General features: G+C 37.1%; 1 protein-coding gene across 2 annotated transcripts in view; it reads right to left on the bottom strand.

Annotated features, from left to right (window-relative positions):
• The window catches only part of cdh4 (cadherin 4, type 1, R-cadherin (retinal)), a 366,212-nt gene that overhangs the window by 345,993 nt on the left and 3,895 nt on the right, over nt 1-16,324 (bottom strand). The window lies entirely within an intron of this gene.

Raw genomic sequence — 16,324 nt, 5'->3', positions numbered from 1 at the left:
CTCTCATCCCTCTCCTCTGTGTACTAATGAGCCGTGAGATTGACAGCTGGATTACCGGGCTGCTTTGTAATCCTTTAATTTCTCCGTTTAAGATAATCACCCTCTGGGTAGAGCGCCTGCCTGCAATCACATGCACATACATATTCTCGGTTTATTTCTGAATAAATAACTGTGTCAGTGATTCCACATTAAAGAAAAATAAATAAAAAATATGGAGGAAAACAAGAGTGTGCAGGCGCTCTGATCAAATATAGATTCACAGCAGAATTAATCCCGAGGACAAAGCGGAGTGCGGGCCCCTCTCTGGTGAGGGACCTTTTTGATATTAGAGTTTGCAGAACAAAGGCGTCTTGACAGTGCGCTCTTTTAATTAAGGCGATAGAAAAGCAAAAGCCTAAAAATAAAAAAATAAAGAAACGGCTGCGCTGCACAACATAGAGTAGCCCTCTGGAGATGAATTTAGCAGCAGCTTAGAAGGATCTATGTGTTGAGTTGAGGCAAACTCAAATCACTTTGAGTAGGCCATGTTTCTCAACTACAGTTAGAAAATGAGTGCTGGAGAACATGTGAGGCCAAATGGCAGAACAAGGTCAAACTGCCCTGCTGTAATCCATCATCAAAGTTACGAGCAATATGTCAATCTGAGCAGATAATTTAGGCAAAGGGGATGGGGGGGGGGGGTTAACTAAATGGGGTAGTCTGAATGAAATGGCAGCTAGAATGTTGGGTGCTGAACACTAGAAGTTTTGTTTCTGCATCCAAACACTCAAAAACAGAACTTGTTAAAAGAAAAATCCACACAATAATATAGCTTTCTTATATGATGACTAATTTATGGTGTTTTAATCTAGTAGATCTGGGCCTCTTGTACATAGTTTGTTATATCTGATTCAGTTATTTCCAGGGATGTATTCCTGCAATACGATTTGAATTCCCACACCGACTTAAGTTAAGTGCAACAGCAACAAAAATGTTGTTTTAAATATGTATGCATGTAATGAAAACATTTAAAAGATAATTGGTCTTTCGAAACATACATAAGAGAACTGGCAGGAAAACTGGAGTTCAAATTAATGGGATTTGTCATTTGCAGATTTTGCTGCTTAGTTTTGGACTTTTAATCATTTAAACTGATTTAAATGACAGTTTGACAACTTTTTACATCCACCCCACTCATATTTGATCAAATGTCTATATGTGAGTTTTAATGTGACAAGTTTGTGGAGGAACCACTTTCCGTTTGTACTTATTAAAAAGGATGCTGCATATTTCATTTTGATATCTGTACCCTCATTATATAAAAAAAATACTGGAATTGGTTTCAAATTGTGCTCAACAGGTTTTAGATGAGGCCTTTGGCAGCATTTTGTTAAGTTGGCCTGTATGATTCAAAAGCCATGTGTATTTGGGTTTTTTGTCCTGTTGAGCTCTGTCTTAATCTGACCAACCTTTGCCCCAAAGATTAATATATATAAACTTAAATAAACTTCCAGCTGCCCACATGGTAAAACCCTCATCTTCTGGAGAAAAAGCATACAGCCATTCAATATGATTATTATGTTTTACAACTGCAGTGATATGTTTGGAGTTAAAATGGAGCCTAGGCTGAAGTTCAACTGAAGAAACTGATTGCTCGCCTAGATCTACCTACAACACAACCAATCAGCTTTGAACCACACCTCCACGAAAGCCAATCATCATCAAAAGTTAATCTTAAAAGGCCTCCGATCCACAACTCGTCTGCTACTTATTGCAATGGCAGTGGTTGCGCTGTGTGACTTCATTCAGGTGACCCCGTTTCAACCAGCCTCCAGACCCTCCTCCACCATTGTAGCTAAAACTTCATCAGAGTTTCATTACTCCTGGACTTTTATTGCATTCCAGGTTTCATTTTAGCCGGTCCGGCGGAAGACCGCCATGTTGAGCCTGGTTCTGCCAGAGGTTTCTTCCCAATGGGGAGTTTTTCCTCCCCTGTCGCTTCATGCTTGCTCATCATGGACAGGTTCTCTCAACCTGTGTTATCCAAACTGGACTTCCATCTTCCAGGTCCCTGAGTGTAGCTCTAGTATCAGCTCATGCAGTCCACTGGATCTCGCCATAAAGCTCAGCAAACCGTCTCGCTAACCAACAGTCTACAGACTGACCAACTTCATCTATCTCCACTGCACGACTGGATTCAGGCCTGGGGGGAGACAGCCCTGTTCTTTACTCCTGTTCATGCATATCTATCAAAATTCAGCGCTATGTTTCCTGCAGAGGTCTGAGCATATAAGACCAAGTTATTGTAGCAATAAATTTCTTCTAATTTTCTTTTCTCTTTGTGTGAGTTTTTCAGATTGAAATAGTATTTTAAAGGCTACAGGTGCTGGTCATAAAATTAGAATATCATGAAAAAGTAGATTGATTTCAGTAATTCCATTTAAAAAGTGAAACTTGTATATTATATTCATACATTACATACAAACTCATATATTTCAGATGTTTATTTTGTTTAATTTTGATGATTACAAATGACAACAAATGAAAATCTCAAATTCATCATATCAGAAAATTAGAATATTACTGAAGACCAATAAAAACAAAGGATTTATAGAAATGTTGGCCAACTGAAAAGTCTGAACATGAAAAGTATGAGCATGTACAGCACTCAGTATTTAGTTGGGCCTCCTTTGGCCTGTATTACTGCAGCAATGCGGCGTGGCATGGAGTCGATCAGTCTGTGGCACTGCTCAGGTGTTATGATAGCCCAGGTTGCTCTAATAGTGGCTTTTAGCTCTTCTGAATTGTTGGGTCTGGTGTATTGCATCTTCTTCTTCACAATACCCCATAGATTTTCTATGGGGTTAAGGTCAGGAGAGTTTGCTGGCCAATTAAGAACAGGGATACCATGGTCCTTCAACCAGGTACTGGTAGCTTTGGCACTGTGTGCAGGTGCCAAGTCCTGTTGGAAAATGAAATCTGCATCTCCAAAAAGTTGGTCAGCTGCAGGAAGCATGAAGTGCTCTAAAACTTCCTGGTATGTGGCTGCGTTGACCCTGGACCTCAGAAAACACAATGGACCAACACCAGCAGATGACATGGCACCCCAAACCATCACTGACTGTGGAAACTTTACACTGGACTTCAAGCAACGTGGATGAAGTGCCTCTCTTCTTTTCCTCCAGACTCTGGGACCTTGATTTCCAAAGGAAATGCAAAATTTACTTTCATCAGAGAACATGACTTTGGACCACTCACCAGCAGTCCAGTCCTGTTTCTCTTTAGCCCAGGCAAGACGCTTCTGACGCTGTCTGTGGTTCAAGAGTGGCTTGACACAAGGAATGCGACAGCAGAAACCCATGTCTTTCATACGTCTGTGTGTGGTGGTTCTTGAAGCACTCACTCCAGCTGCAGTCCACTCTTTGTGAATCTCCCCCACATTTTTGAATGGGTTTTGTTTCACAATCCTCTCCAGGGTGCGGTTATCTCTCTTGCTTGTACACTTTTTTCGACCACATCTTTTCCTTCCCTTCGCCTCTCTATTAATGTGCTTGGACACTGAGCTCTGTGAACAGCCAGCCTCTTTAGCGATGACCTTTTGTGTCTTGCCCTCCTTGTGCAAGGTGTCGATGGTCGTCTTTTGGACAACTGTCAAGTCAGCAGTCTTCCCCATGATTGTGTAGCCTATAGAAATAGACTGAAAGACCATTTAAAGGCTTTTGCAGGTGGTTTGAGTTAATTAGCTGATTAGAGTGTGGCACCAGGGGCCATCAATTTTGAACCTTTTCACAATATTCTAATTTTCTGATATGATGAATTTGAGATTTTCATTTGTTGTCATTTGTAATCATCAAAATTAAACAAAATAAACATCTGAAATATATGAGTTTGTATGTAATGTATGAATATAATATACAAGTTTCACTTTTTAAATGGAATTACTGAAATCAATCTACTTTTTCATGATATTCTAATTTTATGACCAGCACCTGTATATGAGCAGATGTTAGCAGCATCGTGCTGATTGTCAATAAACTACTCACCTGTCAGGAATTATGAGTTGTAAACAGTGGATGAAATGATTAGGAACATATAATAAAAATGTATCTAACTTTACCCTTAATAATCAGGTTAGCAGTTTACAAGCTTAAGATGATTAAAAATCAGCAAACTATTTTAAATCTGCTTTTCTGATCAGCACAGACAAATAAAAAAAATGACCAGTTATTTGTAGCCACTGTTGATGCCTTTCTTGTCCATAAGATCAGTCTAAAAGATCGGTGTCTGTACATAAATGGCACCCCTCACTAGGAACAAATGCATCGTCAGATCTGCTTCAGCTTTAATAAAGCCTAAAAAACACAGAATTGGGATACTCTAGAGTTAGAATGTTCAGAAAAACCATAAGAGACAGCTACTGTTTTTGCATTGTTATGAGTATACATTTTGGATTGACAGAGGACAGCCTTTCCTCATAGAGCAAAGCTTAATATAATCCAGCATGTAAAAGTCAAGACATCCAAAGCTTTATACTGATCAGTCCTAGAGGCTCAAACTTCTTACTTGTTTTGAAGACAATTCAATTCAAGCACAGGGAATTCAAGCAGGATTAATTCACTTAAACTGTTTCTTTTTCTTGTAATTCAGGTGATGGTTATGTATTTAACAATCCATTTAAAAGTGCATTGTCATGCAACACAAACAAGCACAATGACATCCCAAGTAGATGATTTGAGCAGCAAAACCAGCACTTCAAAGCTAAAGACCTGATTTGTATTCAGATGCATGTAAATCCTGCAAGCCTTAGAGGAGGGGAGGAAAACCGGTGTAATGAGCTGGGTTACGCTCGCAGCTAAAAGGTGAAACAGAGGTTTCCTGGTGGGAAAATAGTTCATTTCTGCTCTGCATTAAAAAAAAGGCCAAAACGGTCTTAATCAGCGTTGAAAATTTGTTTAAAGTGTTCAGAGATGCAAATTGCTAATACACATTGATTATGAGAGAGGGTGGTTAATTACTAAAGGTTTCCAATAATAAATGCAAATAGCATTCACAGAATTACAAGGTCATTAACTGGTAGTGAGAAGGGGAATCCATTCCTTTAGAACATCTCCATATCTCCACTATGTTCAATGATGCATGTAAAAATAAGAAAAAAGGAATGATCCAGGAGGGTTACACTATAACGAGGACAGACTTTCTGCAAAACACCATTTTAACCTTCATCCATACATGTAAATATTTTCATATGAAGCTGCCCCTCTATCACCTCTTTAAATACATGAATTTGTCTAGTTCTTCATCCAGCAGAGTTGTCTTTCTTATCTGTTAATCCTTTACTAATGGATGTGTTTTTGACTATCGCCTTAGAGTCATATTTCTCCTTGTTTCTCTTCTAATAAACTCTTTGATATGCTCCAAAAGCTCTTGAAGTTGCAATCAAAGGTCTGATGATAACAATGTTAGCACTGTTGGAAGGTCAGTAGTTATAGCGCAATTAACTCACCTCTGATTTACCAGGAATTATAGATCTGATGAGAAACCAGACCCAGCAGAGTGCAAACACATAAGACATACTGTAATTTAAAATGATAAAATTCTCTTAATGTCAGATCTCAAAGCTTATCACCATTCTCATTCTGGTTTAGATTTTTAAATTGTCAAGTGATTTTATATCACAAAGAGGCCCCACACATAATAAAAATCAGGGACAGAACAAGTTTGGCCTACCATGTTTGCTGTACAGTAGCACTGCAAGTACAACACACCACACAACAACAGAATTCATTCAGAAAAATTCAGGGAAAAAGGGAAATCTACAATCCAAACTGTTGAGATCAAGCATGAGATCAGTGTAAACAATGGTTATATTAAATTGAGAAATTGTAACAAAAAGGAAAAATAACAAAAGGAAAATTTGTTTAGAAAGTGGAGACAGCAGAAGCAGTGGCTCTACCTGTTAAACTTCTAAGTTGTGCTTATTTCCCTCTCTTGGGGAAAAGCTAGGCCAGAGCAAAAGTCAGCAAACTCAGAGGACACCACCATAGATCAGAGTATGACCAGTAAAAAAATTGTACATTGAAGTGCTGACAAATAACATTTTCACTGACAGCCAGCTTCCCATCTTTCAAAACCTTTTTTTTCACACTCACTACCTGCAGAGAGAGAAAGACTACAAAACAGGATGAAAAGCATTGTGCTGAGGAATGTACTATATCTTGGGCGGCTTTCTTGATGGAATTGGCTCAACGTGTATGTGATGTTTTAAGGAGTTTGAGGGATATAGGAGCGTAGCTGGGCTTGGTAAGAAGGCAGGCACGATAAAGAGAAATGATGTGGCTCATCTTCTGTACCTGTATTCTATCAGCTCACCACAGACTGCAGGTCCTGGCTGCTGAGATGAAAAGACTCTCTGGAGGACAAGAGAGACGTTCATGAGTCAGAAGGAAAATGGCATCCCGCTTATCAAATGCCTGAAAACATAATCCTTCCCACGCTCCCAGTTTTTTGGGTCTGGGCGTACTTATGAAAGCCCTGTCACTTCAGATAGTAGGTTAGGAGTCAGAAGTTCTCTGTGGCGCAGCAAACTCCAAGCCTCCTGTTTCAAAGCAGATATGGCTCTTTGCCATATTTTCTTGCTGAAGTCTAATTGGGGTCATGTTACATGTCATTTTGTATATGTAACTCTTAGAGATGGTATTAAACGGTAGGAAGTCCAGGCTGAAAGTGTAAAGTGATAAAGCGAAGGCAGGATCCCCTTTTAAATAAATCATTTAGATTAAAGTTCAGCGTGTTCATATTTTCCTCTCTCGGTGAACCTAAAGACCTGCTGTTAAATTAAAAGCCCAGAGATGAAAGAAGAAAAAAAATGATTCGGATTTCTGGATTACTTATAAAAATAGGGCCCAACCCAATTCAGTACTGCTATGTGAGTCAATTCTGATATCCGTCTTGGATCAAATATTGGTCTAGCAATCTATAAACCATAATCCTGTTTTACTTGAGGTCATGTTTTAACTAATCACAAAGCTTAAAAGCACAAAAACAATTTACTCATATAAATTATATGTATGTTAGTTATGATGATGATTATAATAATAATAATCCAAAAATAAATAATACTAATAAGAAGGATTATTATTATTATTATTATTATTATTATTATTATTATTATTATTACACACCCAGGTATAACAGCTGTGTGATTTGTTAGGATCTGGATGTGCATTTTTATGTAGAAAAAGCTGAGCTTATTATTTTTTTAATTTCAGGGTAGGAAATTCCCACCTTTACTTTAATTGTGGATATACATAAAGTGATGTTCTATGGAATAGATAAGTTGAGGATCGGCTGACAGAGTCAGTGAAAAAAAATGTGAAAAAAGTATGATAATTTTTAAGATTTATATGTCTTTTAAATAATAAAGCATTTTGCTCTCACTCTCCTCTCCTCATCAGTCTGAAAAATCCCTCCTCTGCCATTGTGCTGCTGTCTTATTTATTTTTTTTCCAGGTGTGACATGAGCTGCAGTGAATTAGACTTTCCATAAGTTCAGCAGATGAGCTTCTCGAAAAGTATAAATACTCAGTCAAAACAAACTTTTTCTAGTCTAGACATTTCTGAAAATGCAATATGCAATGTTAATAATGCCAACCAGTATTGTTGTTAAAAAACTAATTTCAAGTCTTTATGTCAGTAAACCTGAATGTAATTCTGTTATTTATATGTATTACATCACAGAGAGAATGATACTAAATGCACACTTTAACCCGCCCCCTTTGAAAGTTCTTTTGAAATTCTGTTCTTTTATAAATAAGCTATAGTATAATAAAGTGCAGTCATTTTCTTTGTTTTTCCGTTGCTTCAATTTGTGCTAGTTATTTTTCTTTCCTTTAATATTGCTCAACAATTGTAATTTTTTTATGTTTAAAATATATTTGCATGCACACAGAATTTCTCTGTATTGTCTGCTATGTACCAATGCCTCCTTTATGCCAACAATGACCACATATATGTTTGCGCAACTTTAAGTACTGCAGCTGCGTTTGAGTTTAAGATTTGTTAAATTGCTTTGCATGTGTTAAATATTTACATTTGCATATTGACAACCAAGGAATTTGCTGAGTTTTGTCATTAGAATATGATCTGAATATTGATGAAGGCACATATGCATACAAAGGTTTGCACATACTATCTTTGGAACTGTAAGCACAAATAACTTCTTTGAAGATCTGCCTCACAAACACGTTTGCACCTGTTACAAGACATGCACACCTCCTGAAGATCAGAAAGTATAGATTTCTACATAGAAAAATATCTGCTGTGAAGATGACTAAAAATTCTGTATCAGGTTATCCTTATTCATACTCATTTTGGTTCAAAACTTTTAGTGAAGCAATAACAAATACACATTCTGGCAGACACCTAAACCACACAGACCCCTCACTTATGCTGTCTCCCAGGACTGGCGAAGGGCAAAGGGTGATGCTAATCACTGTTGTCTTCTCAAATATGTGTTGACAGCAACTTAAAGAGAGGCTATCTGAATGAGCAGCAAATCAATTTCTTGCACACTGAGGCCACGTCACCCGCTGTGTGTTCTTAGGTGTCTGTTTGGGCTGCTGAAGAGAGTTGATGGTTTGCACAGTGATGTGCAGCTGCTGGAATTCCTCTTTTCCTGGCTTATCTAGCTACACCAGGAATCACAATAGATTGCAACTTAATGCTCGGCTGTTTGCTTGACCATGTATCACAGCGCTGACCCTTATTCCTTACCTGCCTCCAAGACAAATATCAAAATGGAAGCATGCGATGATCAATTTAGTCTGCTGTGGGCAGATATTTGTGAATTAGATAAACAAGGGTTCTCCACTTTATCAAAGCAGTCTTTTTAAAGGTATAAAGCCACGAAATATAACCACAAAGAACACTGCATTCCGCTTTTTACATAACCTTTCTGAATTTTAGCAGTCATTTGATCTTACTATTCTAAAACTGAACAGAAAAAGCTAATAAAGGCATGAGAATTTTGAAGCATATTGTGTGTGACATGAATCTAAATTACTTATGCTGACACCTTAGTCAGTGAGGGGAGCCTGGCCCTTAGGTTTACTTAGTACTGGAGCATTTGTTGGATAATGCCTGACCAGCCATACAGAAGAGGAACAAGCAAAAGGAGATTACAAGATCCTTAAACGGCTGAAAAAACTTTGCTCTTACACAAGACACAAAAACCTGCAGAAATAAAATTGAAGGTCATGGTGACCCAGTGGTGGGCAGCTTAAAGGCTTTCCCCTGATCTCTTTCAGGAGATAAAATATTGTGTCAGTAAGGTGTTGGACCACCACCTGGCAACTGAACAGCTGCACTCTTGCTGAAAAAAATGAAACCTTATAGGGCTAAACAACAGGAGATTTATGATGATGGTGGTGGAAATGGTGCTCAAACAAATCGGCCTAAAAACTCTCCAGTGTTCAGCAGAGATGAAAGCTGGTAAGAACTGCTGTATGCAACTCACATCATTTTCTTCCTCATTAAACCCTCCAGTGAAGCCTCACATGTAGAGGAACGGGTACTGTCAAGCTGCAAGAGGCCACTCCCATCAGGACTAAATCTTTTGGACACAGGCACTCAGTCAAAAAGAACGAGGAAAATGGATTTTGTTTTTGTAAAAGGGTTTTCATCGTTCCGCCTGTAATTATTCCTTTTCATGCTGAGATTGTTTTGTTTTTTTCTTGCCAGAGATAGTCTTCTAGCTGCTCCCTTAGAAATTTTGGCAAACCAGTAACTGTTGGCTTAAGTAAAATACTCTCTCTGTATCAATGTGCTGGAAAAGTAATGACAACAGATACACAAAAGCACATTCATACAGTAGTGCATAATTTTAAAGAGTTACAAAAAACATTGTTAAAAGTAATTTTTATTTTGTATATTTGCCTTCATCAATCGGATTAACATTAATTAAATCAATTAAAACACATTGGATAGATCAGGCGTACAGTTGTTTAGACGTTTAGACTCTAAATATGTCACAACGCTGTTTATTCTGCAATTAGAAAGCAGAATAGAAAACAATAGAATACAATTCAACTTTGTTGTGATTACACTGTCACAAGTACAAAGCAACGAAATTTAGTTTGCATCTACTCAGAAATGCTATATAGAATTTAAATATTTAAAGCTCGCGTGAAATAGAAAGGCAGAGAGTAACTGTAAGAGGCAATAAAATAAATAAATATGTAAACTATATACAGATTATACAGGAAAATGGAAAGTACAGCAACTCAGCAGTTTTGCCTATATAAGGTCAGTTATTAACAAACAAAAAAATTAAGTAAGGTATCCATCAGAAAAGCATCTGTAACGGTAGAAGAGTATGGTTAAAAAAAAAAAAAAAAATGTTTTTTTTTTTTTTGACGATTACATTAGAGGACTATGCTTTTATTTTGAAAGGGGTCCGTAAAACCGGAAGTTAGCTTAACACACAACGGTCCGTAAAACCGGAAGTTAGCAAGAAAACGTTGGAAGAGAAACTAATGAAAGGACCACGGAAAGTCATATAATTGTAAAGTGTAAAGCATCAGTCAATTGAGGAACAAGGTTTGTGTTAATTAGAAAATGTTTAATACAGAAAAGTTACCAATGTAATGAGCTAAGCATGGTGTATTAAATTGTAAATTGTTTATTTTTGTAGCTCTTACGTTGGTTGGAGGCACGGATGGCTCAAATAAACCTTTCAACCACCAGTTCTGGCCTTTTCTAATTGCACTGGATGCTACAGCATCTAAAGAGCTTCGGAGATAACAAATGTGTACTTTAAGGTTGTGTAAAATAGAAAGGCAAAAGATTTCTCAAAATCATTCACATCTTTCTGTTTTACCTGTTTTTCAGCAGCTAATATTAACAATAATATATGTCGATGAAAAACTAACCATCCAAATCCAGACCCCAAATTAACTCTGCCCTTTTAATCACTTTTAAGAATGCTGGTCGAAGCCAGAGACCTGGCGTTTGTTCTACTACCTGAGATCTCTACAGAATGTAAACAGTGGGTCCTGTCTGAGAGGCCAACACACCAGCGGGGCTTCGGTGCTTGTAGTGTCAGTGCTGTCAACCTGCAGGCCAGTTCTAGCAGACATTTAGAATTAGCGTGTGTGCCAAATAACAGTCCAAGGCAAGCCAAGCTTAACCTGTGAGACAATGTTTGACACCTATGGTTTAGATAAGGGGGTGCCCACTTTTAGTCAAAAATAGTCCCTCTCCTGCAAAGTCCCTTTCCCAACACATATAAATAAAATTGCCTTTTTTTTCTTTTTAGCATGTCACTCAGTTCTAAGAAGATATTCTTTTGATTAAGATGAAACTGAGAACAAATGCACCTACAAGTGGAAGGAATAGAGGCTTTCAACCTATATTCTACTAAGAATATAGTCAAAAACCCAACCTAACCAGTGTGGGAACTTAGCAGAGCTTGATCTATTTAGTAAAGAAGATGTGCAAAACATGTAAAGATATGCCCCAAAAGCAATGTCTATTATGCAAATCTGTTTTTGATGTGCCAAAGTGGTACATTCAAATGACATGAATGCTTTTAAATGGTATTAGTTCTGTGTTAGTTCAATATAATGCAAAACTGAAGACGTGTTTGACAGGCTTATTGGCGAGAGGCTAAATGCAATGCTGATGGTGGTATTTGCCAACATTTAACATCAACAGTGTAAATTAAAATTACATGAATGCAAACTGATAGAGGCAGAGTTATTGGAGGTAACACATCAAAAACCTACATACCTGAGTAGTTGCCAGCAGTAATGGAAAGTGTGATCCGACAACGGTATGGGCCATATTACTAAAGGATGGTTGATAAGGTGGACACACACTGTGACAGTGAGGCATATGTTGCTGCCACGTCAAGGACAACATTTCTAACACCTTTAATTAACTACGACTGGTGTTAATGAATTTCACAAGAAAAATATTACATGGTCGCTTCTTAGCCACCCACGCTCCAAGCAAACAGAAGCAGAACTGGCCCCTCTACCTCAGCGTGAAAGGAGTCAAAGCAGACAGATTGCTCAGTGACTGGAAGAGGAGGCTTGCCTCACACTGCTGCACCTGCTGGGTTGCAGCTTTTTGCCCTCTTTTCAACCCATACTTAAATGTTCATGTCTTGAGGGAGACAAAATTCCCTGGTCAACAGCACTTCACAAATTCCTACTGAGGCATCGGTGGGCATTTTTTTCAAATTTGACAAAAAGAAAAAAAAAAATCACAACTCCCCTTATAAAAAACATTAGGAATTGACTATTTCCATCCAATTACTGACCAATCAAGGCAAGATATTTCATGTTTGTATAACTTGTAACATTATAAAGAGCATGAAAATAGGATGAAAAATGTAACTGAGTTTAAACTTTTAGGTTTAATAGTCCATAAATTCAATCTCCTTTTCTAAAATCAAAATATTTGTAGTAAATGCAAACTAAAATAAATCTACATCAGATGTTTCCACAGCTTCTGTAATCATTAGTCATCTGCAAAGCTCAAACTAAGTTTTTGTAAGACCATTTCTGAAATTCGGATTGGCCGTTTCTCTTTGTGGTTTTGAAACAGAAATACTTTTCAACTTTATTTCTACTAACCTACTGGTAACTATGTCTGCTCTCATAACAGCCTAAGAGTATCCCTACCCTATAGGCCCGGTCTATTATCCTCCCTGAAGGTTAGAGTTTTAGGTTTTCATACTGTAGCATCACACACCCCCACATCCTTTGTGTCCCACTACACAGAAAAGAAACCTTTAATAAGCCGAGCTGCTGCACATTAATCACTAGCAAGAGGGCTTAAGCTGCTGGATCCTATATCTTTTTGAATAGCAGGTATGGGAGGACAGCACAGATCTCAGATTGATTTTCACAAAGAGCAGCCAGAGATTCAGAGAAACTGGAAGCCAAGGTAATATTGGATCAAAGCTGCACTGATCGAGCACATAAGGTGAATCAAATTGATGCAGCTCAGCTCTGCTGTGACAGTTTTTCAAACAGAGGCATTAGCAGCTAATAGGTACGCTGGGACATGTCGCATCCCCGTGACACACTTTACACATGGCCGCAGAAGGGAGCAAAACGTTATCGGTCTGGATTCATCACATTTTTCTTAACTCTGTTCGGATCAGCACAGACACCCGAGCCCATTACAAAACGCGGCTGAAAAACCTTGAGCTGCGTGGCGCTTCAGGCAACGCAGCTCCCCAGTGACCAGCTGCACTGTCCTTGTCAGCTTCTTAAACAACAAAATAACCTCCAGAATAATTCAATTGTTACGCTTGCAGCCGGAAAATCCTCAAACAGCTGTTACAATAAAAATGCCATTTCCCTCTAGCGAAAAGCATTTCACAAACAACAGACAAATATTTGTCCATAGTGTCAGGGGAGAGTTTACCTCATTCTACTCTTCTATTGAGTCTCTATCCACCACTATGAGTAACAGTTTGTTATAATGCAGAAGTAAAACAAAGGGAATATGTAACATCCTAAATACTGACTCAATTCGGAAAATCAAATCCTAGCTTCCGTCAGTCTTTTGTCAAAGTGAACACCCTAAATATTCTGAACAAGCCACTCCCTTTCTCAGTCTGTGCAATTACCAAGTATTTCCTTCTAGCCAATTCCTTATGATTTGCTTTTTTCTAACACTTGAAACAGAAAGAGTATTAAAAAAGATAACCTGAATGCAAACAAATAAAACAGCTTAAAAATATTGTTGCATCAAATAATGGGAAAAACACTCTCTGCAATAACAAAAAGCCAGGCTGCACTATCTTAGGCCGTGTCAAAGGTGACAAAAGACATTTTAAATTATATCATAAACTTTTTGAAGTGTCTATCCTGTTAAAAATCAAACTGTATGTGTTTAAATAAAAAGAAATATAATATGAAAAAAATTGTCCTTCACAGACAACTGGGCCAAAATTCTTTAGAGCAATAGTGTGGAAATCTTTTTAAAAATATTTGCCAAAGTTTTATTTTAAAATTGCTTTTTAAATCACTAATGAAAACGAGAGACACTACTTAATTAGAGTTTCACTCAGATATTCTGACACCTATCCAGGAGTCTTTGTCAATCTGTTGACTTTTTTCAACAGTTTTACTGAATCTTACTTTTAGTTATTCTTGAATAAAAATATAAGGAAGTAGTGTTACTCCAGAGTAAAATTTCTTTTCACTCCACCAATTATGACTAACTTTACTCAATAAAGAACCTATTTTAAAATAACCTAAGAAACGCACCCTAATTTTCTTTAAAGTGAAACATCCTTAGACTATACTTATACTATAAGTTTTTTTTTTTTTTTTTTATTCTTTAAAACACCAGAATTAAAATATCTTTAATACTATATATATTTTTTATGTATCAAATTGAATGTTATCATTAGTTAGTAGTTGAGTAACCTTTTTATGCTTTGTACTCTTGCTTGCGTATTTAAGTGGATGAATTTATTTTTTTACAGTTACTGAGGTAAAAATATGTTAGATAGTACTCTTTACTTAGCTTTGTTAGTACAGAAAGGTGTAATAATAAAAACGGTTTAAAATGATTAAAATACTTTATACTTTATAAAATACCTTGTTTATACTTTGTAGCTGAATTTACAGCAAAAAGTTTAATACCCACCAAAAACCCCAACTTTTGAAAAACTTTTTATGCCTTTTTCTTTTCTGCATTGTTATTATATAAAGTGAGAAAAACAATTTTGACAGAGTCATAAATCTTACTTCACTAAGAGACTGCTTTTCTAGCAAACATATGCTGCCACATCAAGAGAAATATATAAGTAACTTCAGTGTTCATACTAGAGCGATACATCAGCCGGTTTAATTTTCTTTGGCCAATACTTGATTTTTCTTCTTGTATCATTATCAGCCGATTTGTGCATGCTTGGACTTTTCATAGCGGTTTCAGCAACCATGCCTTAACATCATTGAAACTTTCCTCCATTTTGCTATCTATTGTTCGACGGTTAATATTTTATTTCTTTACTTTTTTATTTATTTGCAAATAGATGTTTCTTTTTTGTTTAACTTTAGATTTATATAAAATATGTTTTCATTTTGCTCTTATCACGTCAATGGAGGAAGAGAAAGCAATATTGATTACAGGAAGCAGCCAACAAATATCGGTAGGACATATTGGGGATCGGTTAGACTGATTTCAAAATAATTGGTTTCATTAGTCGTTCTGTAGTTGATATAAACCAGGGTATTCTCAGCACAAACTGAGCATAATAAACACATTGCAGGAGGCAACACTGGAGCAAATAGGTGCCACGGGATAGGCAACTTATACTGGTCTCTGTCTGGCTATGAAACTTTTATGGCTACGCCACTGGAGGGGAATAAATACTTTACATATAAGCAGGTTGGTTGGGATAGCTTTTTCCTTTTTATAAACATAATTATCAGGTGCAGCGGTGGTGTGGTGCTAAAGAGCGCAACCAATGAAGGGAGGCCTAGTCCTAAATGCAGCTGCCACAAGTTAAATTCCCATCCCGTTAACCTTGACCACATTTCTTCCCACTCTATTTTAACCTAGCTTCATGTGAGCTAACTTTTAAATAAAGTAGTGCCAAACAAATTTAAAACTGATAATCTAAATCTTGTGAGACAAAAGCTAATATGATATATATATATATATATATATATATATATATATATATAATTTCTCATAGTTTTTAGAACTTTGAAGATGGAAAATATAATCTGCTCTGTTATACAAGCACAATCAGAGAGTGTTCAAGGTGTTCTTTGTCAGTCAATTATGCAAATGTGGGACACTGGAATGTGGCTGGAGGGGGGGTTGGGGATTCATTTCCATTATGGCTATGATTCACCAGAAAACAAATGAGACATGCTGAAAAAGCTGCAGCATAATTTTCACATGGCTGCAGATTAACCTCGCAGTAGGTGCAGCACACTGCCTAAGCTGGGGAGAAATAGAGCGGATGAAAAAAGGAATTGGATTCTCTTAAAGAGAATATAATGAAACGATTAAAGGAGCTGTAACAAACAGGGAAAATAAAATAAAAGTTGGGGAAAAGGAAGAAGAGAGAAGATGGGTTGTTTACATTTGTTTGCTCCAAGAGCTCACTGCTAAGTCAATCAAAAAAAAAAGTAATTTCTCATCTGTTATTACAGGGGGAGTCATTTCATTGTTCATTCATCAGTAAGACCTGGAACGTAATTTGAACAGAATGCATCAAGCTACCTGCTGTGACTTCACCCCCCCAGATTTTTCCAGGAAAAAGAAAAAGTCACATCCAAATTCTTCTGCGTCCATGTTGCACTGCAAC

This window comes from Cyprinodon tularosa, unplaced genomic scaffold, assembly GCF_016077235.1.
Source record: "Cyprinodon tularosa strain WSP-4 unplaced genomic scaffold, ASM1607723v1 ctg11, whole genome shotgun sequence".
NCBI classification, from domain to species: domain Eukaryota; kingdom Metazoa; phylum Chordata; class Actinopteri; order Cyprinodontiformes; family Cyprinodontidae; genus Cyprinodon; species Cyprinodon tularosa.
The sequence above is the reverse complement of the archived record's forward strand: the minus strand, read 5'-3'. Positions and strand labels throughout refer to the sequence as shown.